This window comes from Pristiophorus japonicus, chromosome 2, assembly GCF_044704955.1.
Source record: "Pristiophorus japonicus isolate sPriJap1 chromosome 2, sPriJap1.hap1, whole genome shotgun sequence".
NCBI lineage: Eukaryota > Metazoa > Chordata > Chondrichthyes > Pristiophoridae > Pristiophorus > Pristiophorus japonicus.
In genome coordinates this window covers 107879508-107903303 of record NC_091978.1, presented here as the reverse complement: position 1 = coordinate 107903303, position 23796 = coordinate 107879508, and positions in this window count along the sequence as shown.

Sequence of the window (23796 nt, the reverse complement as noted above, 5' to 3'; positions counted from 1 at the left end):
CCAGTATGCAGACGATGGTGGACTCCCAGAGAGACCGTGTGAATCCAGACCTCATGACGCATGTCATGAGCGATGGGGCAGCTTCCATTGTGGCACAGGCAGAAGCAACGCAACATCTTAATGCTGTAATGGAGTCTCAGCTGCATGCCACACAACATCTTGGTGCTATCATGCAGTCTCAGCTGCATGCCACGCAAGCTCTGACAGCTGCTATCGCCGCTGAGTCCACCACAGTCGACCAGGGATCTCACGGTGTTGCAGCAGCACAGCAATCTGTCCTGCAGCAGGTTGGTGGGGATGCTGAGTTACTGCCCCGGGGGAGTGGCAGTGGGTAAGTGGAGCAGGAACATGCTTTCCTCACTTGTCGCTGCCTGTCACCCAGACAGCCCAGAAACCGCTGCCCAGCATGAGGCGGTGCAGTCTACAACTATTTTTAGTAAAAACTTCAAATCAAGTGCCCCCTTTTGGCACTAGAACCCACAAATTAACAATTTAAAACTGTAACAAAAACCCTTAATCAAATTAGAATTTGGTTGCCGGGGGTGATGATGCACTCCAGTCCCTCCAGCGCCCACCTCTCGCGGAAGGCTACGAGCGTACCAGTGGACACCGCGTGTTCCATCCCCAGGAGCACCCTGGCTCGAATGTATCCGCGGAAGAGAGTCAGACAGTCAGGCTGGACGACCCCCTTGACCGCCCGCTGCTTGGACCGGCTGATGGCACCCTTGGCCGTGCCCAGGAGCAGTCCTATGAGGAGGCCCTCCGACCTGCCCGCTCCCCTCCGCACAGGGTGCCCAAAGATCAGGAGTGTGGGACTGAAGTGCAACCAGAATTTGAGGAGCAGCCCCTTCAAATAATGGAATCGGGGCTGCAACCTCACACACTCTATATACACATGGAACACAAACTCCTCTGGACTGCAGAAATTACAGGCGGCCTGGGAGTCCGTGAACTGACTTAAAAACTCTCTTTGCCTTTCTCCTTGTCTTTTTCCTTCTCTCTCTCTCTGTGCCTATCTCCCTGTCTTTCTTTTAGTCTTTCTGCCTCTCTCTCTCTCTGTGCCTTTCTCCTTGTCTCTCTCTTTGCCTTCCTCCTTGTATTGCTGCATCTTCTTCTCCCTGTCTTTCCCTTTGATTTGCTGCCTCTCTCTCTACCTTTCTCTCTGCCTTTGTCTCCGTATTTGTCTCCGCCTAAGTAACCTCCGACGCTGATGTCGCAGCAGGAGGTCGAGCGCCAACACAGCCCCATGAAACGAGATAAATGTTGCAGAGTCAAATCTGCCTGAATTAAACAAAGCAATGCTTAAGAGCCAGAACAGTCCTTAGGTGAAAACTGCGACAATCCTCGTAACATGCACTCTGCCGATTTGTCAGCAATAATAATGGCCGACAGAAAAATTTTTGATAAGGTGGCGCCTTTTAAATCGCGCTTCTCTAGCCTACTCCCGCCAGCAACTCGACAGCTGAAGCTGTCGTTGTCAGCGCCAGGCGGTACCTGAGAGAGAGAGACTGAATTTATTGGGGGGGGGAGGTGGGAGGTGCTAATGTGGCGGTGAGCAGAGCGATTATATCATCATTGCCGGGCGCACCCAAGTGGGGTACCTGGTAGCGCCTCCCAAAAGCCCAAGGCCAATTTTACTGGGAGCGATTGCCCGGGCGAAAACTGATTTGTGCAGATGAGATTTCAGCCCCAAAGTCTTGCATTTATATAGCACCTTTCACAACCTCAGGATGTTCCAAAACATTTACAGCTAATGAAGTACTTTTGATGTGTTGTCATTGTTTTAATATACGAAACATGGCAGCCAAATTGTGCACAGCAAGCTCCCACAAACAGCAATATGATAATGACCAGATCATCTGCTTTAGTAATATTGGTTGAGAGATAAACATGGGCCAAGTCACTGGGGGTAATTCCCCTGCACTTCATTGAATAATGCCATGGGATCTTTTACATCCACCTGAGAGGGCAGACGGAGCTTCATCCGAAAGACAGCACCTCCGACAGCACAGCACCTGCTCAGTAGCATTATTGGAGTATCAGCCTACATTTTGTGCTCAAGACTCTGGAGTGGGGCTTAGATGCCACAACCTTTTGATTCAGAGGTGAGTGTGCTAGCAACTGAGCCACAGCTGATACTTAAGCACGTTATATAAATCATATGTGCATCAATTGGAGATCAGTACAGAATTCCATGTATTTATAAGATTCAGAATACACACCAATTTATTTTGTTGTACTATTAACATATTGTGGAATCAGATCCCTAATTTCTGAATATGAAAGATCTGTTAGGGCATAAACTCTTGGTGTGTGTTTATTTTGATCTCTGGGTGTAATAATTTAGCGATCAAATAATCTAATTCACAATTAAAAAGCACAAACACAAGAAATTGAATGTACTTTTGCTATTGATATATTATTGTTTAGTGTCCCACAAATCTACAGCTTCCGGTATAAAGTCAAGGTCAGTTATGCACGTTCATGAGCATAAATTTAAGCGAGGTTATCCAAGAATTTACAAAACAACGGAAGCTTACCTGCTGAAAGAAATAAATGATTTATGAGCAGATGCTACATAAAATCTGAGGTCAATCTAGAAAAGCTAAATATTATAATCAGATTGCTCGCAATATACAGATGATTTAATCCATTTTAGGCAGACCTGATAACAGCAAAAAAATACACGATGATGCAATTTAATGATATTGCAAAACATATTTGCTACACAAAGTAATGGAGAAAAACCTTCCTTAAATATTAGTATGTGCCCTAGATAAAGGATTATTCTGCAAGGCTTACAAACACTGTAGCATGGCAGCAAATGCTTCAATCAATTGATTTAGTTTTCCAATGACTTCTATTCAAACTTTGCCTTGTCTGTCCTTTACCCATAATCTATTAGACGTTTTCTACCTGAGCACTCTTTCAGCATATAGTTTTAAAATCGTATCAGCATTGCCACCAAATTATAAAAGGCTTGTGACTGCAGTAAATTGGTGTTCGACCGCATTATCAGACTTAACTTGATTTAAATGGATCGTTGCTACTAACCTGTAAAATGATTCTGACTTGGGTTCATGTTGTCATGATACAGACTAAATCCAGTCCTAAATTCAAAGGGCCCGAATTTCGTGGACTTACCGCCCACTATCGTCCACAGAACACCCGCAGACCGCCGAGAATTGGAAGTTACATGGAAAAATAGCTGCATACCACCGACATACCGCCCAGCGCATCTTTGGTGACTGACATACCGCCGAGTGGTATGGATACCATCCGCCGACACTGAAGACCCGATATAGCGCCGAAAACTCCAACATTGGTCACTCACCGCCGAGGTGGTACACCCAGACACTGTCAACTGCAAGGGTCTATGGAGTGTCCTCCTCCGTTTCAGCTGCCCCCAAAAGTTTGTCACCATGCTCCACGATGACATGCAAGCTGTGATCTTGACCAACGGATCCATCACAGACAAATTCCACGTTCGACTGGGGTCAAGTAGGGCTGCTTCATCGCGCCAACCCTCTTCTCGATCTTCCTCGCTGCAATGCTCCACCTCACACTCAACAAGCTCCCTGCTGGAGTGGAACTAAACTGCAGAACCAGTGGGAACCTGTTCAACCTTCATCGTCTCCAGGCCAGCTCCAAGGCCATCCCAACCTCTGCGTCTGCACACATTCAGAGACAGAACTCCAAGTCATAGTCAACATCTTCACTGAGACGTACGAAAGCATGGGCCTTACATTCAACATCAGTAAGACAAAGGTCCTCCACCAATCTGACCCCACCACACAGCACTGACCCCCAATCATCAAGATCCACGATGCAGCCCTGGACAACGTGGACCACTTTCCATACCTCGGGAGCCTATTATCAGCAAGGGCAGACATCGACGACAAGGTTCAATACCACCTCCAGTGTGCTGGTGCTGCCTACAGCTGCCTGAGAAAGAGAGTGTTCGAAGATCAGGCCCTCAAATCTACCACCAAGCTCATGGTTTACAGGGCTGTAGTGATACCCGCCCTCCTGTATGGCTCAGAGACATTGACCATATACAGTAGATACCTCAAATTGCTGGAGAAATACCACCAACGATATCTCCGCAAGATCCTGCAAATCCCCTGGGAGGACAGACGCACCAACGTTAGCGTCCTCGATCAGGCCAGCATCCCCAACGTCGAAGCACTGACCACACTCGATCAGCTCCATTGGATGGGCCACATTGTTCACATGCCTGACACAAGGCTCCCAAAGCAAACACTCTACTTGGAACTCCTACACGGCAAGCGAGCCCCAGGTAGGCAGAGGAAATGTTTCAAGGACACTCTCAAAGCCTCCCTGATAAAATGCAACATCCCCACTGACACCTGGGAGTCCTTGGCCATAGACTGGCCTAAATGGAGGAAGAGCATCCGGGAGGGCGCTGAGCACCTCGAGTCTCATCGCCGAGAGCATGCAGAAAACAAGCGCAGGCAGCGGAAGGAGCGTGCAGCAAACCTGTCCCACCCACCCTTTCCTTCAACGACTGTCTGTCCCACCTGTGACACAGACTGTAATTCCAGTATTGGACTGTTCAGTCACCTAAGAACTCACTTTTAGAGTGGAAGCAAGTCTTCCTCGCTTTCGAGGGACTGCCTATGATGATGATGACCACCCTGAAGCATACCGTTCTGGAAAACAGGCTTTTATGCTTAGTAAAGTGGACGGTAGTGCGTGGTGCGTTCATTTGGACATCGGGAGAAACAGCAGCATTTGGAGATAAGCAGGAGCATTGGAGCAGAGCACTGCAGTTGTATTCACAAGAAAAAAAATCAATTATAAAAGGATCGTGAAAAATTGGGAACACCAGAGAGAAGCAGCACCACTTGGAGGAGAACTCTGAAGTTGGAGTAAGTGGCTTTAAATTGTCAGTTTAAAACAAAGGCTTTTTGGAGTGTATTTAGTTGTTTGAAAAATACAAATTTGGAGAAAACAATATTTGCGCATGCGCAGTGCGCCGCTATACCATCGATCGAAGAAAGCTTTTCTCCGGCTCGACTCCATTTTGCGAGTCTGCCTGCTGCACAACGCTCCCACAACATTGGCAGACCACCAAAAAGAAGACGACCAAAGTTGAGGCCAGATGTCTCGGCACTATGCCGATGGTGAAAAACAACGGACCGCCGCAATATCACCGGGATCTTGGCGGACCATCGGTAAGCACCAAAGTCGGGCCCAAAGTGTGCTATTTTGATTGAATGCTTCAATAATCACATTTTTCCACATTTGAATCATTTCAAGTTTTCTCATTGGGTAAATAGTAATAATAATTAATCGGAGTAGAATGAGAAATAGCTTCCCCTGGTTGCTTAGGTGATGACAAGACAGCACAAATTTAAGATAATTACAAAAAGATTTGAAGAAGGTATTGAAAAATAGGTTTTTTAGCAAGAATATATAAAATGTAGAATGTCTTTATACACACCATTGCACAGCAAAGTCAGTAAATTTGTTTAAAAGGGAATTGGATAGTTGGTTGAGAAAATAAATATTAGCGGGATGGGGCAGCCAGCGAAAGTATGGAATGAGACTAGATAGCTCATTTGGAAGTAAACACCAGTACAGATTTAATGGAATGAATGGCCTGTTTCAATCAGGCCAATTACCACCCAATTTTCAGGCATCAATCAGGTGGCGGGATGCTTTAATTTTGGAAGCACTGCCATAACAGAAGTGTGTGAGATTTGCACCCTGATGTGTTTCTGGTGGACAGGACCAACAACACTTGAAACTTCAAACAGGGACATGCTTTCAGTGTTTATTTGGAGCATGTCGGAAGTCAAACTAAAGTGATGGGGACCCTTATACATACAACAGCTTCAAAAGCCCGGGGTCGGCGCAGGGGGAGTGGGGGCTGGTGGACACTGAGCTCCTGTGTCCGGGCGAGGTAGCGATTCTGCCGGCCGACCCTCGAGCCCGGTGAGGAGACGTTCGTTCGGTGGTGCAGTGGTACTTTGAAAAAAATCAAAAATTGCACCAGACTTTGTTGCCCCAAATGTCTTCATTGAATGCCTAGCTTCCCATTCTAAGCAAGCCTATTGCACATGCGCAGACCAGGGTGTGGCCCATACTAGGGCGTTGACCTTGGGGAGAGAGAGAGGGGAAAGAAGGTTTAAGTCTTTTGTCCTGTTTTGAGCTTCTTGTAAAGCTACAATTTAATTATGGGGGCAATATTGACAACGCCATACTTCGTGCAAGCCTTCTGCATGATGGTGCTGCGGAGGAGAAGACTGATTAAACATCATCGCATGAGGAACCTCAGAGCACGTAGGGTGATGGGCAGGAGGCCTTACCTACATCGAGTATATCGCGACAGCCATTCATACCTGCACCTGAGTGATGCAGACTGTGTGAGAAGGCTGCGTTTCCACAAAGAAGTTGTAACTGAGATCTGTGAGTTAGTAAAAGCAGACCTGCAACCTAGCAGCATCAGGAGGACTGCTTTGTCAGTTGAAGTAAAGGTTACAGCTTCATTTTCATTTTATGCATCTGGATCATTCCAGGCTACAACTGGGGATCTATGCGCCATTTCTCAACATGCAACACATAACTGCATTCGGCAGGTGACTGCTGCACTGTATGCCCGGAGGAATGACTACATAAAGTTCCCCTGACCACCCAGGCAATGCATGACAGGGCTGTGAGCTTCTCCAGGATTGCTGGCTTCCCAAAGGTACAGGGCTACATTGATTGTACCCACATTGCCTTGCCTTTGGAGGATTCCGAGATGTGCAGGAAGAGAAAGGGCTTCCACTCTGTGAATGTGCAGCTCGTCTGTGACGACATGCATCGCATCATGTCAGTTGATGCGAGATACCCTGGGAGCACCCATGATGCATTCATCCTACACGAGAACGCTATATCTGCCATGTTTCAGCAGCAGCCAGAAGGGCAGAGCTGGCTGCTGGGAGACAAAAGGTACAACCTCGCCACCTGGCTCATGACGCCCCTATGCATAACCCGACGGAAGCTGACCGGGAATACATGTCACACATTGCAACGTGCAATGTGCCACATAATAGAAAGGACCATTGACATCTTGAAGCAGCGTTTCTGATGCCTGGACTATTCCGGAGGCTACTTGCAATACTACCCTGAGATTGTTGGTCAGTTCACTGTTGTGTGCTGCATGCTGTATAACTTAGCCACCATGAAGCAGCAGCAGCTGGTAGTAAAAGACCCACCTGAGGTGAGAGTGGCTGATGATGAGGAGGAACTTGCAGATGATGATGAGGAGGACGAGGAGAAGGAAGCCATGCAACTACATGAACCCGGAGCACGACGGCAGAGGAGGGCAGGCCATCATGCCCCTTTAACAATTGCTTAAGCCTTGCACTAGCAGCTTATCTGTGAATGCTTTGCTACCCGAAGGCTCAGTGACAACTATTCCAAACGGACCATGTTTACTGTTTGGAGCTGTTCCGTAATATGTTGTGTTAATGGAACAAGTAATGAAAATGATTCTTCTTTAGTTCAAAATGTTGTGTTAATAATGGAACAAATAATGGAAATGATTCAGTTTAATTTAAAATATATTTTATTTAAGAGTTTAACAAACTTCTTTGTACTTAACTTTAATAAAAATATTCTTGTATCAAACTTTAAAGTTTTCAGTTAAGATCACTTACAAACTTTAAGATCACTTACAAACGTTTAACCTTGTAAATTTGCATCACTTACAAAAAACTTTAAACATGAGAACAGTTACACCAGTAACAACAGTAACAACAATAATAACAACAACAACAACAGCAGCAGCAAAGAAAGGCTGCACCGTCTCTCCTCCACCTTATTCTGAGACCGCCCGCTGTGCTTGTGTCTTGGTGACTTTACCCCTGCCCGCAGGCAGTGGTGCAGCGTTTCTCGGGTTGGTACCAAGCTTATTCTTTCGAGCATCTTGGGTAACGTGCACTTCTTGATGGGGGGGCATGGGCATGCAGTAATGTGGAAGGCCCGGCTTGGGCTGCTTCAGAGGCTGGTCTGGGAATTGGAGTTGAAGTGAATAGCCGCGGGGTCTGGGCATGTTCCCTTATTGCAGCAGCTAACTCTGACATTCCCTCTCTCATGTGTCCTGACAGTGTCTCAGCTACCTGCAACATTCCCTCTCTCATGTTCACCGACAGTGTTTCAGCTACCTGCGACATTCCCTCCCTCATGTGCACCAACAGTGTATCAGCTGCTGACAACATTCCCTCCCTCATGTGCACCGACAGTATTCCCATTTCTCGTGAGAGTGTTGTTACTTCTCCCGACAGTCCCGATACCTCATCACCCACCCCACTGATGGTGTCCAGGAGTGATCACGTAAGGTCAATGCTCTCCGCACTCATTGCCATCATCTGAATCACGTCTGTTACATCCTGCAACTCAGGAGTGTGCTGTCGAGCTCTCCTTCCCCTCCTCACCCTGGTGTGGCTCGCTGCATCCCATTGGGATCCCCAGCCTTGGACTGTGCGAAACCATGGAATGTCCTAACACTCGTTTCACTCAGGAAAGGGGCTGGCACATCAATGGGCGACACCTGCACCTCCTCCAGAGTGAGTACAACAGTGTGGGCTTCATCCATCAGCTCCCCATCCCCCTCACCCCCATGCTCTTGGTCTGGAAGGTGGGATTGGAAGATGTTCTCTTCAGGCTCATCTGCGTCTGAATCTTCTTCTGCCTTGGCTTCAGCCTCGTTAGGGTTGGCCTCAAGTTCTGCAAAATATAACAGAACAGACAAATGGTTAGCAGCAGAGGAGGGGCAGGGTGGCATGAGTAGGCACACACAGCACAGGCAGCAGGCTCATTTGAAGGACCATAATGAATGATAGCACATTGCATCAACTGAAGCATAGCTGACAGAGACATCTCCATGAACCGAAGTATGGCTAGCCTGTGCAGTACTTGACTTTTAGGAAAGCCAGAATGTGGAATTTGCAGGATTTACCCTCTCCCGCAAGTGTGGGCCCTGCTTGCGCAGTACTGGTTGCTTTTCTCTAGGCAAGACGCATCAAAGCAGCGACCCTCTCTTCCAAGGGTGTCAGTGGCTGCGGATTTGCCAGGCCTCCTCCTGTTCGAGTTCTCTCTTTTTTGTTGTGTGCCATCTTCTTCTGCAAAGGTGAAAATATAAATTTTTAGAGAGCGTGTCTTTCTTCTGGGTGGTGCATACAGATGGTTACATTTACAATTGCAATTCCTGTGAAAAAATGAAAATATTACATTAACGACTTGACCAAGGTCCTGCCACTTCTTTTTAAACTGGCCTCCAGACTTCGGGGTGGTCACTATTGCACAGTAATCTTCTGCAAGTTGGTTCCAGCGTTTCTTCATTTCTTTTGGTGAAACTTTTATGTGACCTCTGCTGATGTCCAGTACGTGCCATCTGGCCTCAATTACAGTAACTAGTGCCTCTGTAAAGTCCTTACTCTACAGTATGAAACCACACGAGGCACATTCCAGGGACAAGGCCACTCAGTGACCTTAACTCTTTATTACAGCACTCCAGAAGTGATGACCCTGCGTGGGACCTCCCTTTATATACCTGAGTGATCAGGTAAGGAGTGTCTCCCACAAGCTCACCCCCTGTTGTCAAGGTGTGCATCTGTGTTGAGTGTATACAGTAATACAGTGGTGTTACATTGTAGTTACAAACATGGCATCACCTTCCCCCCCCAAAGTCTTATTGGGATCATAGGTTTAGTCTTTCAGGTGGTCTGCGCTCCCTCGTGGAGTGCCGCAGTTGGGGCTCTGGTTGTTGGACACTGACGTGAGTGTCTGTCATCTGTGGTGATTCCGGCCTGTCCGGGCTGACCTCAGGAACTGTGCATTCCTCTGATTGCTTTTGTTGCATGTTCACTGGCGGTAGTGTGAGCTCCATCTCATGGTCTTCTTCAGGTTCCTCCGTGTCATTGCTGAACTTTTTTTTACTTGTACCAGATGCTTACTACAAAAGTAGTAATCTCAGGATTGCTACCAGTGCCACGTGCTAGTCAGAGTAGGAATCGCAGGACAGCTCAGATGAATACGTGGCTTGAGCAGTGGTGCAGCAGGGAGGGATTCAAATTCCTGGGGCATTAGATCTGGTTCTGGGGTAGGTGGGACCAGTACAAACCGGACGGTCTGCACCTGGGCAGGACCAGAACCAATGTCCTAGGGGGAGTGTTTGCTAGTGCTGTTGGGGATGAGTTAAACTAATATGGCAGGGGGATGGGAACCAATGCAGGGAGACGGAGGGAAACAAAATGGAGACAAAAGCCAAAGACAGAAAGGAGATGAGTAAAAGTGGAGGGCAGAGAAACCCAAGGCAAAAAACAAAAAGAACCACTGTACAGCAAAATTCTAAAGGGTCAAAGTGCAATAAAAAGGCAAGCATGAAAGCTTGGTGCCTCAGTGCAAGGAGTATTCGGAACCCAGGAGAGGGCTCTGAGCTAGTTAGAGTGGGTGAGAGCTCAGATGAACAGGACCGCAAGAAAGAATGCAAAAGGCAGGAGGCAACAGAGCAGAGTCGCACTGGGGTAAGTGTAAACAACAAGGTGATAGGAAGGGACAATATATATGAATATAAAGGGGCTACAGGAGGGGTCAAAACTAAAAATCATGGTTCAAAAACTAGTATTAAAACACTCAACCTAAACGCACGCAGCATTCGAAATAAAGTAAATGAGTTGACGGCATAAATCATTACAAATGGGTATGATTTGGTGGCCATTACAGAAACGTGGTTGCAGGGTGGCCAAGACTGGGAATTAAACATACAGGGGTATCTGCCAATTCAGAAAGATAGACAAGAAGGGAAAGGAGGTGGGGTAGCTCTGTTAATGAAGGATGATATCAGGGCAGTTATGAGAAACGATATTGGCTCTAATGAACAAAATGTTGAATCATTGTGGGTGGAAATTAGAGATAGTAAGGGGAAAAAGTCACTGGTGGGCGTAGTTTATAGGCTCCCAAATAATAATTTCATGGTGGGGCGGACAATAATCAAGGGAATAATGGAGTCATGTGAAAAAGGAATGGCAGTAATCATGGGGGATTTTAACCGACATATCGATTGGTCAAATCAAATCGCACGGGGTAGCCTTGAGGAGGAATTCATAGAATGCATACGGGATTGTTTCTTAGAATAGTATGTTACAGAACCTACAAGGGAGCAAGCGATCTTAGATCTGGTCCTGTGTGATGAGACAGGAATAATAAACGATCTCCTAGTAAAAGATCCTCTCGGAATGAGTGATCACAGTATGGTTGAATTTGTAATACAGATTGAGGGTGAGGAAGTAGTGTTTCAAATGAGCATACTATGCTTAAACAAAGGGGACTACAGTGGGATGAGGGCAGAGTTGGCTAAAGTAGACTGGAAACACAGACTAAACAGTGGCACAATTGAGGAACAGAGGAGGACTTTTAAGGAGCTCTTTCATAGTGCTCAACAAAAATATATTCCAGTGAAAAAGAAGAGCGGTAAGAGAAGGGATAACCAGCCATTGGTAACCAAGGAAATAAAGGAGAGTATCAAATCAAAGACCAATGTGTATAAGGTGGCCAAGGTTAGTGGGAAACTAGAAGATTGGGAAAATTTTAAACAACAGCAAAGAATGACTAAGAAAGCAATAAAGAAAGGAAAGATAGATTATGAAAGTAAACTTGCGCAAAACATAAAAACAGATAGTAAAAGCTTTTACCGATATATAAAATGGAAAAGAGTGACTAAAGTAAATGTTGGTCCCTTAGAAGTTGAGAAGGGGGCTTTAATAATAGGAAATGTGGAAATGGCTGAGACCTTAAACAATTATTTTACTTCGGTCTTCACAGTGGAAGACACAAAAACCATGCCAAAAATTGCTGATCACGGGAATGTGGGAAGGCAGGACCTTGAGACAATCACTATCACTAGGGAGGTCATGCTGGACAGGCTAATGGGACTCAAGGTAGACAAGTCCCCTGGTCTTGATGAAATACATCCCAGGGTATTAAAAGAGATGGCGGAAGTTATAGCAGATGCATTCGTTATAATCTACCAAAATTCTCTGGACTCTGGGGAGGTACCAGCGGATTGGAAAGCAGCTAATGTAACGCCTCTGTTTAAAGAAGAGGGCAGACAAAAGGCAAGTAACTATAGGCTGGTTAGTTTAACATCTGTAGTGGGGAAAATGCTTGAAGCTATCATTAAGGAAGAAATAGTGGGACATCTAGATAGGAATAGTGCAATCAAGCAGACGCAACATGGATTCATGAAGAGGAAATCATGTTTAACTAATTTACTGGAATTCTTTGAGGATATAACGAGCATGGTGGATAGAGGTGTACCGATGGATGTGGTGTATTTAGATTTCCAAAAGGCATTCGATAAGGTGCCACACAAAAGGTTACTGCAGAAGATAGAGGTACGCGGAGTCAGAGGAAATGTATTAGCATGGATAGAGAATTGGCTAGCTAACAGAAAGCAGAGAATCGGGATAAATGGGTCCTTTTCGGGTTGGAAATCGGTGGTTAGTGGTGTGCCACAGGGATCGGTGCTGGGACCACAACTGTTTACAATATACATAGATGACCTGGAAGAGGGGACAGAGTGCAGTGCAACAAAATTTGCAGATGACCCAAAGATTAGTGGGAAAGCGGGTTGTGTAGAGGACACAGAGAGGCTGCAAAGAGATTGAGATCGGTTAAGCGAATGGGCTAAGGTTTGGCAGATGGAATACAATGTCGGAAAATGTGAGGTTATCCACCTTGGGGAAAAAAAACAGTAAAAGGGAATATTATTTGAATGGGGAGAAATTACAACATGCTGTGATCCAGAGGGATCTGGAGGTCCTTGTGCATGAATCCCAAAAAGTTAGTTTGCAGGTTCAGCAGTTAATAAAGAAGGTTAATGGAATGTTGGCCTTCATTGCGAGAAGAATGGAGTACAAAAGTAGGGAGGTCCTGCTGCAACTTTATAGGGTATTGGTGAGGCCGCACCTGGAGTACTGCGTGCAGTTTTGGTCACCTTTCTTTAGGAAGGATATACTAGCTTTGGAGGGGGTATAGAGACGATTCACTAGGCTGATTCCGGAGATGAGGGGGTTACCTTATGATGATAGATTGAGTAGACTGGGTCTTTACTCGTTGGAGTTCAGAAGGATGAGGGGTGATCTTATAGAAACATTTAAAATAATGAAAGGGATCGACAAGATAGAGGCAGAGAGGTTGTTTCCACTGGTCGGGGAGACTAGAACTAGGGGGCACAGCCTCAAAATACGGGGGAGCCAATTTAAAACCAAGTTGAGAAGGAATTTCTTCTCCCAGAGGGTTGTGAATCTGTGGAATTCTCTGCCCAAGGAAGCAGTTGAGGCTAGCTCATTGAATGTATTCAAATCACAGATCGATAGATTTTTAACCAATAAGGGAATTAAGGGTTACGGGGAGCGGGCGGGTAAGTGGAGCTGAGTCCATGGCCAGATCAGCCATGATCTTGTTGAATGGCGGAACAGCCTCGAGGGGCTAGATGGCCTACTCCTGTTCCTAATTCTTATGTTCTTATGTTCTTATGTTCTTACTGCATATCTGGCCATTGTTGAGTTTTACCACAATGACTCTATTCCCTTCTTTGTCAATTGCGGTACCCTCGAGCCATTTGGGTCCCATGGCGTGATTGAGGACGAATACAGGATCATTTATTTCTATACATCTCCCCCTCGAATTACGGTCATGGTACTCGTTTTGTGCCTTACCCTTGCCCTGAACTATGTCGGTCAGGACTGGGTGGATGAGGGACAACCGAGTTTTGAGTGTCCGTTTCATGAGTAGCTCTGCGGGTGGGACCCCCGTGAGCGAGTGTGGGCGGGACCTATAGGCCAGCAGGAGGCGCGATAGGCGGCATTGTAGGGAGGTTCCTTGAATCCTGAGCATCCCTTGCTTAACGATTTGGACTTGCCCAGCTGGGCACATGTCGTGCACCTGCAAACACAGTGCTCCAGGTCTGAGTCAATTCCGGGCCACCAAACATGTGACTGGGCCTTCATCATCACAATGCCTGGCTGCTCGCTGTGGAGTTCCCTGATGAACGCCTCCCTGCCCTTCTGGGGCATGACTACCCGGCTGCCCCATAGTAGGCAGTCAGCTTGGATGGAGAGCTCATCCATCCGTCTGTGGAATGGCCTGACCTCCTCAGGGCATGCTCTGTGTGCAGGCATCCAATCCCCAGTCAGGACACATTTCTTAATCAGGGATAGGAGGGGATCCCTGTTTGTCCATATTTTGATCTGGCGGGCTGTGATAGGGGAGCCTGTACTGTCGAAGGCATCGACAGCCATGACCATCTCAGCGCTTTGCTCAGCTGCCCCCTCAGTGGTATCCAGTGGAAGCCTGCTGAGTGTGTCAGCGCAATTTTCAGTGCTGGGCCGGTGCCGGATGGAGTTATCATAGGCCGCTAGCGTGAGAGCCCATTGCTGTATGCGAGCTGATGCTTTGGCATTGACAGCCTTGCTGTCTGACATCAGGGATCTGAGTGGCTTCTGGTCCGTCTCTAATTCAAACTTCCCACCAAAGAGGTACTGATGCATTTTCTTTACACCATAGACACATGCAAGCGCTTCCTTCTCAACCATCGCATAGCCCCGTTCTGCTTGAGAGAGTGACCTGGAGGCATAAGCCACAGGTTGTAGCTGACCCTCAGCATTACCCTGCTGCAACATGCACCCAACCCCATAGGACAATGCATCACATGTCAGAGCTAAACTTTTGCAACGGTCATACAGGGTCAACAGCTTGTTTGAACACAGTAGGTTTCGCACCCGATCAAAAGCTCGTTCCTGACAGTCCTCCCAAAACCAATCGCAATCCTTACGCCGGAGCACGTGTAGCGGCTCCAACAATGTGCTCAAGTTCACCAGGAAGTTCCCGAAATAGTTCAACAGTCCCAGGATTGAACACAGCTCCGATGTGTTGCAGGGCCTGGGTGCTCGTCAAATCGCCTCTGTTTTGGATTCGGTGGGCCGAATCCCATCTGCAGCAACCCTCCTGCCCAGAAACTCAACCTGGGGAGCTAAGAACATGCATTTAGACTTCTTGAGTCGCAGGCCTACCCGGTCCAGTCGACGTAGCACCTCCTCCAGGTTGTGGAAATGTTCCTCGGTGTCTTGACCCATGATGAGGATGTCGTCCTGGAATACGATAGTTCCAGGGATGGATTTAAGCAGGCTTTCCATGTTACGTTGAAACGTTGCGGCCACTGATCAAATGCCAAATGGGCACTTGTTATCCGCAAACAGTCTCTTGGTGGTCTGCAATTTAGATTCGTCGGCCAGTTCCTGGGTCATATAGGCTGAAGTGAGGTCCAACTTGGAGAATAGCTTGCCGCCTGCCAGCATGACGAAGAGGTCCTCCACTCTTGGGAGCGGGTATTGGGCTTGTAAGGACACCCGATTGATGGTGGCCTTGTAGTCACCACAGGTCCTGACAGAGCCATCCGCTTTAAGAACGGGGACGATGGGGCTCACCCAGTCGCTGAATTCAACAGGCGAGATGATGCCCTCTCGCAATAGCCGGTCCAGTTCGCTCTCGATTTTCTCCTGCATCACATACGGCACCACTCTGGTTTTGTGGTGCACTGGCCTGGCGTCCGGGGTGATGTGTATCACTACTTTAGTGCCTTAGAAAGTCCAGATGCCCGGTTGGAAAAGTGACTCGAATTGTTGTAGAACTTCGCTCTACTGAGGACATCCCCCATTTCCAGTTCATCTCGGCTAACCAGCTCCTTCCCAACAGTGCGGGACCATTGCCCGGGACAATCCAGAGCAGCAGCCGGTTCACTAAGCCATCGTGCGTGACAGCTAACATTGCACTGCCTAGCACCGGAATGATTTCTTTGGTGTAAGTCCTTAATTGTGTCTCGATACGTTCTAATTTGGGTCTACTGGCTTTGAGTGGCCATAGCTTCTCGAATTGTTGAATGCCCATGAGTGACTGGCTGGCCCTCGTGTCCAGCTCCATGCGTACTGGGATACCGTTCAATAAAACCCTCATCATCATTGGTGGGGTTTTGGTGCATGAACTGTGAATATTCGCCGCATGGACCCGCTGAACCTCGGCGTCCATCGATTTGTCCCAAAAGTCATCCTGCCTCACAGAACCCTCTTCTGGTCCATCTGCCTCATATATCAGTCTGGTTGCAGGCTTTCTGCACGTACAAGCTAAATGGCCACTGAGGTTGCAGTTTCTGCAGACAAACTGTCGGAATCTGCAAGATCTGGCTGAGTGTTTTCCCCCACACCTTCAGCATGAGTTAAAGTTTCCATTGCTGGGGACAAAGGGACTATGGGAAGGAATTCTGCGCTGACTGTCCCTTTGACTGCCCTTAAGTACCCTATTAGTGGGTGTCAATGGCCCCATCCCGGGCCGCATTGTCCACTGTGATGGCGTGAACGTTCATTCAGCCTGCCATTGTCTCTGTTGAGGTTGTACTCTGGGGTCTATTCCTGCCTGATGAATGTCGGACTGCCCCGGCCTGCCTGCGGGGCTCTGAGTAGCATTCAGGACGTTGACTCCCTGATCCATCGCTGCATTGGAGGCAGAATTGCGCACGTAAATCATTTTCGTCAGTTCCTCCCCCGCCATGAAAGTCTGAGCCAACAACGCCGCCGCTTCCAAGGTCAAGTCCTTGGTCTCAATTAACTTGCGAAAAAGTCCCGCATGACCAATACCCTCGATAAAGAAGTCCCTTAGCATCTCCCCCCTGCAGGCGTCTGTGAACTTACAGAGGCTGGCCAAGCACCTGAGGTCCGATACAAAGTCCGGTATGCTCTGTCCTACACAACGTCGGTGGGTGTAGAATCTGTGTCGAGCCATGTGTATGCTGCTCGCTGGCTTGATGTGCATCCCAATCAACTTGCTAAGCTCTTCAAAGGTTTTGTCCGACAGCTTTTCGGGTGCCAGTAAGTCCTTCATGAGCGCATAAGTCTTTGGCCCGCAGCTGGTCAAAAGATGAGCCCGACGCTTGTCGGCCACTGCATCCCCCAGCCAGTCTTTCGTGACAAAGGTCTGCTGAAGCCTCTCAACAAAATCGTCCCAGTCTTCCCCAACACAGTACCATTCATCTGTGCTACCGGTGGCCATTCTCGTGGGTCGTGAATTCCTGTTTCTCGTCGCCAATGTAAAGTCCTTACTCTACAGCATGAAACCACACAAGGCACATTCCAGGGACAAGGCCACTCAGTGACCTTAACTCTTTATTACAGCACTCCATAAGTGATGACTCTGCGTGGGACCTCCCTTTATATACCTGAGTGATCAGGTAAGGAGTGTCTCCCACAAGTTCACCCCCTATGGTCAAGGTGTTCATCTGTGTTGAGTGTATACAGTAATACAGTGGTGTTACATTGTAGTTACAAACATGACAGCCTCCACTTCGTCCTGTGAGAAATTCTTGGTCCTTGAGCCACATCGCATATTGCAGCTCCGATTTTTCCACTGAGAATTAAAGTTCACACATGCTCTTTAAAAATGATCGCATGCAGACCGGGAGGTGTACTGGGCATGCGCAGCCATAGCAGTCACACAAAAAAAGTATTTATTTTTGCACAGAAGGGCGGGAGTGGGGGAGACATTAGGCTCCACCCCCTAAAACTAAAGGACAGGCTGCACGGGTCCAATTTTAAAAATTAGAATGGGGAAACTTGCAAGTTATTTTTTTGGAGTGGTCGGGGCCAAATAAAATGGGCGTATCTCTTGTAATATGCCAAAAAATGGCTTGGAGAAAATTGAGTCCCGAGTGTGCAGGATGGCTGAAGTGAAGAACAACCATTGGGCATGCAGCATTGCTAGGCAGTGAGGAAAAGGCAGAGCTGCATTTAACGAGTCCAGCATCTACATTTGAAATACATCTAAACATCTTGGCCTAGAAATTGCATTGCACCGGAATTGGGACATATCCCATTAAGCATGAGCTTAATGAGCCCAATGGCAAGACCACAGTGAATTGATCCGACGGCCTCATTTTCTCATTACCGGTGAGGTACAGGCATCTGCCATGACACCAGGAGGCAGCAAGTTCATTGTGAGAATCTGACGAGGAGTGGCATTCAAGAGGGTGGTGAATAATGACCAGCTGCAGCCCATGGTTTAAATGCAGAGCTGGAGGAGTGGCGCATAATCCTCCTGGCTCCACAATAACCTAAGTAAAGCAATTCAAACTTACCGTCTCCAGCGGTCTCTTTAAGAACCGTTGGTTTGGCTGCCAAATGCCTGAGAAAACTGACTGCAGCTATGTGCAATCTCATTTTACAATCTCATATTCCTCATGCTCATATCAAGGTGCAGTTTCCATAGGCAGACAAGGGTTAGGAACATAGGAACAAAAATAGGTCATTTAGTCTCCCGAACCTGTTAGAAACATAGAAACATAGAAAATAGATGCAGGAGTCGGCCATTTGGCCCTTCGAGCCTACACCGCCATTCAATGAGTTCATGGCTGAACATGCAACTTCAGTACCCCCTACCTGCTTTCTCGCCATACCCCTTGATCCCCCTAGTAGTAAGGACTACATCTAACTCCTTTTTGAATATATTTAGTGAATTGGCCTCAACAACTTTTGTGACAGAGAATTCCACAGGTTCACCACTCTCTGGGTGAAGAAGTTTTTCCTCATCTCGGTCCTAAATGGCTTACCCCTTATCCTTAGACTGTGACCCCTGGTTCTGGACTTCCCCAACATTAGGAACATTCTTCCTGCATCTAACCTGTCTAAACCCATCAGACTTTTAAACGTTTCTACGAGATTCCCTCTCATTCTTCTGAACTCCAGTGAATACAAGCCCAGTTGATCCAGTCTTTCTTGGTATGTCAGTCCCGCCATCCCGGGAATCAGTCTGGTGAACCTTCGCTGCACTCCCTCAATAGCAAGAATGTCCTTCCTCAAGTTAGGAGACCAAAACTGTACACAATACTCCAGGTATGGCCTCACCAAGGCCCTGCACAACTGTAGCAACACCTCCCTGCCCCTGTACTCAAATCCCCTCGCTATGAAGGCCAACATGCCATTTGCTTTCTTAACTGCCTGCTGTACCTGCATGCCAACCTTCAATGACTGATGTACCATGACACCCAGGTCTCGTTGCACCTCCCCTTTTCCTAATCTGTCACCATTCAGATAATAGTCTGTCTCTCTGTTTTTACCACCAAAGTGGATAACCTCACATTTATCCACATTATACTTCATCTGCCATGCATTTGCCCACTCACCTAACCTATCCAAGTCACTCTGCAGCCTCATAGCATCCTCCTCGCAGCTCACACTGCCACCCAACTTAGTGTCATCCGCAAATTTGGAGATACTACATTTAATCTCCTCGTCTAAATTATTAATGTACAATGTAAACAGCTGGGGCCCCAGCACAGAACCTTGTGGTACCCCACTAGTCACTGGCTGCCATTCTGAAAAGTACCCATTTACTCCTACTCTTTGCTTTCTGTCTGCCAACCAGTTCTCAATCCATGTCAGCACACTACCCCCAATCCCATGTGCTTTAACTTTGCACATTAATCTTTTGTGTGGGACCTTGTCGAAAGCCTCCTGAAAGTCCAAATACACCACATAAACTGGTTCTCCCTTGTCCACTCTACTGGAAACATCCTCAAAAAATTCCAGAAGATTTGTCAAGCATGATTTCCCTTTCACAAATCCATGCTGACTTGGACCTATCATGTCACCTCTTTCCAAATGTGCTGCTATGACATCCTTAATAATTGATTCCATCATTTTACCCACTGCATCATTCAGGCTGACCGGTCTATAATTCCCTGTTTTCTCTCTCTCTCCTTTTTTAAAAAGTGGGGTTACATTGGCTAGCCTCCACTACATCGGAACTGATCCAGAGTTAATGGAATGTTGGAAAATGACTGTCAATGCATCTGCTATTTCTAAGGCCATTCAATGAGATCATGGCTAATTTGTGACCTAACTCCATATACACGTCTTTGCCCCAGATTCCTTAATACATTTAGTTAACAAAAATCTATCAATCTCCGATTTAAAATTAACAATTTCAGCACCCTTTGTGTGTAGAAGTGTTTCCTAATTTCACTCCTGAAAGGTCTGGCTTTAATTTTTAGATTATGCCCCCTCGGCCTGGACTCCCCAACAGCTGAAATAGTTTCTCTCTATCTACCCTATCAATTTCCCTCAATATCTTGAAAACTTTGATCAAATCACCCCTCAACCTTCTAACTTCCAGGGAAAAGCCTGGGATGGATACCATTTAGTCATGGGGATTTGGTACTCTTTAGTGCCATTATTTTCTTAATTACTATTAATTTGCTTTTGTTAATTTTGGTGAGTCCCCGTCCCTAATTCAATACTAGTCCGTGTAATGTATACACTTGTGAGTATGCTCTCAGATTGGTGGAGCTGTTGAGTTGGGAGTGGCTTAGCCAGTCATGTGATGGTCACAACTCTTTTGGGAGAAAAACAACTAAACATTAAATCGTGCCCCCCGATCTGGGGGACACACCAGACATTTTCAAGGCCCTTTTTTTTGTGGTTTTTTTTGTATTTTTTGGGTTTTTTTTGGTTTTTTTGGGCACTAAAATCAAAATTTTTTTTTTCCAAGTGCCCCCTATAAAAGGGGAGGGGGACACTAAAAACACCGGCAATTAAAACAAATTAAACTTTAAAACATAAAATCAAATAAAAATTTGGTTGCCGGGGGTGATGATGCACTCCAGTCCCTCCGGCGCCCACCTCTCGCAGAAGGCCGCGAGCGTACCGGTGGACACCACGTGCTCCATCTCTAAGGACACCCTGGCGCGGATGTAGGCACGGAAGAGAGGCAGGCAGTCAGGCTGAACGACCCCCTCGACCGCCCGCTGCCTGGACCGGCTGATGGCACCCTTGGCCGTGCCCAGGAGCAGTCCTACGAGGAGGCACTCGGACCTACCCGCTCCCCTCCGCACAGGGTGCCTGTGATGGTCACAAAACTGAATAAAATCCAGCCAGCTGGGTTCAGGGTATCCACGATTAGGCAGGTGGTTGTGAGCCTGGTGGATGAACGCGTAATGTGTCGTGTGATTGTTTAACCTTTTACTAATAAACCAATTAGTTCTTAGTAGCAATGTGTTGCTTTGATTTTTTAAGCAAAGAACCCATGAAGCAAATACATTACAAAATGGTGATGAGGATGGAATTTTCATGAACAAATTTTGGTGGAAAATCCTTTGAAGAGAAGACAAATGCAAGTGGAACACAGCAAGAAGATATACCGGCAGCTTGGTTCCCAAATGAGAGTGTGGAAAGCTATTTGGAGTAATTGAAAAGCAATTCAAGATTATTGAGAGTGATGAACAGCTATTAAGCTAAGAAGGCAATATGGATGTGACAACGAGTTATGTCAGTATTTTGGGAGCCTTTGACAGCAGTAAGGAATTGTTAAAACCAAGGAAGAGGCATATAAATTGGCCAGAAAAAGCAGCAAACCTGAGGACTGGGAGAAATTTAGAATTCAGCAGAGAAGGACAAAGGGTTTAATTAGGAGGGGGAAAATAGAGTATGAGAGTAAGCTTGCAGCGAACAGAAAACCGAGCATAAAAGCTTCTATAGATATGTGAAGAGAAAAAAATTAGTGAAGAAAAATGTAGCTCCCTTGCTGTCAGAATCAGGTGAATTTATAATGGGGAACAAAGAAATGGCAGACCAATTGAACAAATACTTTGGTTCTGTCTTCACGAAGGAAGACACAAATAACCTTACGGAAATACTAGGGAACCAAGGTTCTAGCGAGAAGGAGGAACTGAAGGAAATCCTTATTAGTCAGGAAATTGTGTTCGGGAAATTGATGGGACTGAAGGCCGATAAATCCCCAGGCCTGATAGTCTGCATCCCAGAGTACTTAAGGAAGTGGCCCTAGAAATAGTGGATGCCTTGCTGGTCATTTTCCAACATTCTATAGACTCTGGATCAGTTCCTATGGATTGGAGGGCAGCTAATGTAACACCACTTTTTAAAAAAGGAAGGAGAGAGAAAACAGGGACTTATAGACTAGTTAGCCTGACATCGGTAGTGGGGAAAATGTTGGAATCAATTATTAAAGATGTAATAGCAGCGCATTTGGAAAGCAGTGACAGGATCAGTCCAAGTCAGCATGGATTTATGAAAGGGAAATCATGCTTGACAAATCTTCTAGAATCTTTTGAGGATGTAACTGGTAGAGTGGACAAGGGAGAACCGGTGGATGTGGTGTATTTGGACTTTCAAAAGGCTTTTGACAAGGTTCTACACAAGAGATTAGTGTGCAAAATTAAAGCACATAATATTGGGGGTAATGTATTGACGTGGATAGAGAACTGGTTGGCAGACAGGAAGCAAAGAGTAGGAGTAAATGGGTCCTTTTCAGAATGGCAGGCAGTGACTAGTGGGGTACCACAAGGTTCAGTGCTGGGACCCCAGCTATTTACAATATACATTAATGATTTAGATGAAGGAATTGAATGTAATATCTCCAAGTTTGCAGATGACACGAAGCTGGGTGGCAGTGTGAGTTTTGAGGAGGATGCTAGGAAGCTGCAGGGTGACTTGGACAGGTTAGGTGAGTGGACAAATGCACGGCAGATGCAGTATAATGTAGATAAATGTGAGGTTATCCACTTTTGTGGAAAAAACAGGAAGGCAGAATATTATCTGAATGGTGACAGATTAGGAAAAGGGGAGGTGCAATGAGACCTGGGTGTCATGGTACATCAGTCATTGAAAGTTGGCATGCAGGTACAGCAGGCGGTGAAGAAGGCAAATGGCATGTTGGCCTTCATAGCGAGAGGATTTGAATATAGGAGCAGTGAGGTCTTACTGCAGTTGTACAGGGCCTTGGTGAGGCCACACCTTGAATATTGTGTTCAGTTTTGGTCTCCTAATCTGAGGAAGGTCGTTCTTGCTATTGAGGGAGTGCAGCAAAGGTTCATCAGACTGACTCCCGGGATAGCAGGACTGACATATGAAAGACTGAATTGACTAGGCTTATATTCACTCGAATTTAGAAGAATGACAGGGGATCTCATAGAAACATATAAAATTCTGATGGAATTGGACAGTTTAGATGCAGGAAGAATGTTCCTGATGTTTGGGAAGTCCCGAACCAGGATTCACAGTCTAAGGAGAAGGGGTAAGCCTTTTAGGACTTAGATGAGGAGAAACTTCTTCTTTCAGAGAATTCTGAAACTGTGGAATTCTCTACCTCAAAGTTGTTGAGGCCAGTTCGTTAGATATATTTAAAAAGGAGTTAGATGTGGCCCTTATGGCTAAAGGGATCAAGGGGTATGGAGAGAAAGCAGGAAAGGGGTACTGAAGTTGCATGATCAGCACTGATCATATTGAATGGTGGTGCAGGCTCGAAGGGCCGAATGGCCTACTCCTGCACCTATTTTCTATGTGTCTATGCTTAGATCCAACAGTGAAAGATTGCAAATGTTTTTTAGAGCTAATGAACTCAATGAAGTCCCAGCAGGTGTGGCAAATTCACAAATAAGGAATCAAGCAGTGCACGAGAAGCTGAAAGCTATTCTGTTCGTCATGATTGGTGCAGAGAATTATGGTATCTTAATGAATTTGTTAACCCCGAGAAAGGTTAAGGATGCTTCATTCTCAGACATACTACAGATATTGGAAAATCATTTTGATCCACAGATTTTAGAAATGCTGGAGAGTCATAAGTTCGCAATGAGAAACCAAAGACCTGATGAAAACACCACTACATACATTGTTGCCATAAGAAAATTATCTCTCCCATGCAATTTTGAAGGATTCCTAGATA